Source organism: Phyllobates terribilis, unplaced genomic scaffold, assembly GCF_046119375.1.
Source record: "Phyllobates terribilis strain yellow unplaced genomic scaffold, ASM4611937v1 Scaffold_1653__1_contigs__length_236462, whole genome shotgun sequence".
NCBI classification, from domain to species: Eukaryota; Metazoa; Chordata; class Amphibia; order Anura; family Dendrobatidae; genus Phyllobates; species Phyllobates terribilis.
In genome coordinates this window covers 231,513-234,215 of record NW_027364413.1, presented here as the reverse complement: position 1 = coordinate 234,215, position 2,703 = coordinate 231,513, and positions in this window count along the sequence as shown.

Below are 2,703 nucleotides of genomic sequence, written 5' to 3'. Positions count from 1 at the left end.
GAGGAGATCACAGGCTGAGAGTTACATGGAGGGAGGAGCAGGATCCCCAGCAGCACAGAGGATGTCAGGAGAGGAGATCACAGGCTGAGAGTTACATGGAGGGAGGAGCAGGATCCCCAGCAGCACAGAGGATGTCAGGAGAGGAGGAGATCACCGGCTGAGAGTTACATGGAGGGAGGAGCAGGATCCCCAGCGGCACAGAGGATGTCAGGAGAGGAGGAGATCACAGGCTGAGAGTTACATGGAGAGAGGAGCAGGATCTCCAGCAGCACAGAGGATGTCAGGAGAGGAGGAGATCACAGGCTGAAAGTTACATGGAGGGAGGAGCAGGATCCCCAGCAGCACAGAGGAGGTCAGGAGAGGAGGAGATCACAAGCTGAGAGTTACATGGAGGGGGAGCAGGATCCCCAGCAGCACAGAGGATGTCAGGAGAGGAGGAGATCACAGGCTGAGAGTTACATGGAGGGGGGAGCAGGATCCCCAGCAGCACAGAGGATGTCAGGAGAGGAGGAGATCACAGGCTGAGAGTTACATGGAGGGAGGAGCAGGATCCCCAGCAGCACAGAGGATGTCAGGAGAGGAGGAGATCACAGGCTGAGAGTTACATGGAGAGAGGAGCAGGATCCCCAGCAGCACAGAGGATGTCAGGAGAGGAGGAGATCACAGGCTGAGAGTTACATGGAGGGAGGAGCAGGATCCCCAGCAGCACAGAGGATGTCAGGAGAGGAGGAGATCACAGGCTGAGAGTTACATGGAGGGAGGAGCAGGATCCCCAGCAGCACAGAGGATGTCAGGAGAGGAGGAGATCACAGGCTGAGAGTTACATGGAGAGAGGAGCAGGATCCCCAGCAGCACAGAGGATGTCAGGAGAGGAGGAGATCACAGGCTGAGAGTTACATGGAGGGAGGAGCAGGATCCCCAGCAGCACAGAGGATGTCAGGAGAGGAGATCACAGGCTGAGAGTTACATGGAGAGAGGAGCAGGATCCCCAGCAGCACAGAGGATGTCAGGAGAGGAGGAGATCACAGGCTGAGAGTTACATGGAGGGAGGAGCAGGATCCCCAGCAGCACAGAGGATGTCAGGAGAGGAGGAGATCACAGGCTGAGAGTTACATGGAGGGAGGAGGAGGATCCCCAGCAGCACAGAGGATGTCAGGAGAGGAGGAGATCACAGGCTGAGAGTTACATGGAGGGAGGAGGAGGATCCCCAGCAGCACAGAGGATGTCAGGAGAGGAGGAGATCACAGGCTGAGAGTTACATGGAGGGAGGAGCAGGATCCCCAGCAGCACAGAGGATGTCAGGAGAGGAGGAGATCACAGGCTGAGAGTTACATGGAGGGAGAAGCGGGATCCCCAGCAGCACAGAGGATGTCAGGAGAGGAGGAGATCACAGGCTGAGAGTTACATGGAGGGAGGAGGAGGATCCCCAGCAGCACAGAGGATATCAGGAGAGGAGGAGATCACAGGCTGAGAGTTACATGGAGAGAGGAGCAGGATCCCCAGCAGCACAGAGGATGTCAGGAGAGGAGGAGATCACAGGCTGAGAGTTACATGGAGAGAGGAGCAGGATCCCCAGCAGCACAGAGGATGTCAGGAGAGGAGGAGATCACAGGCTGAGAGTTACATGGAGGGAGGAGCAGGATCCCCAGCAGCACAGAGGATGTCAGGAGAGGAGGAGATCACAGGCTGGAAGTTACATGGAGGGAGGAGCAGGATCCCCAGCAGCACAGAGGATGTCAGGAGAGGAGGAGATCACAGGCTGGAAGTTACATGGAGGGAGGAGCAGGATCCCCAGCAGCACAGAGGATGTCAGGAGAGGAGGAGATCACAGGCTGAGAGTTACATGGAGGGAGGAGCAGGATCCCCAGCAGCACAGAGAATGTCAGGAGAGGAGATCACAGGCTGAGAGTTACATGGAGGGAGGAGCAGGATCCCCAGCAGCACAGAGGATGTCAGGAGAGGAGGAGATCACAGGCTGAGAGTTACATGGAGGGAGGAGCAGGATCCCCAGCAGCACAGAGGATGTCAGGAGAGGAGGAGATCACAGGCTGAGAGTTACATGGAGGGAGGAGCAGGATCCCCAGCAGCACAGAGGATGTCAGGAGAGGAGGAGATCACAGGCTGAGAGTTACATGGAGAGAGGAGCAGGATCCCCAGCAGCACAGAGGATGTCAGGAGAGGAGGAGATCACAGGCTGAGAGTTACATGGAGGGAGGAGCGGGATCCCCAGCAGCACAGAGGATGTCAGGAGAGGAGGAGATCACAGGCTGAGAGTTACATGGAGGGAGGAGCAGGATCCCCAGCAGCACAGAGGATGTCAGGAGAGGAGGAGATCACAGGCTGAGAGTTACATGGAGGAAGGAGCAGGATCCAGAGCAGCACAGAGGATGTCAGGAGAGGAGGAGATCACAGGCTGAGAGTTACATGGAGGGAGGAGGAGGATCCCCAGCAGCACAGAGGATGTCAGGAGAGGAGGAGATCACAGGCTGAGAGTTACATGGAGGGAGGAGCAGGATCCCCAGCAGCACAGAGGATGTCAGGAGAGGAGGAGATCACAGGCTGAGAGTTACATGGAGGGAGGAGCAGGATCCCCAGCAGCACAGAGGATGTCAGGAGAGGAGGAGATCACAGGCTGAGAGTTACATGGAGGGAGGAGCAGGATCTCCAGCAGCACAGAGGATGTCAGGAGAGGAGAAGATCACA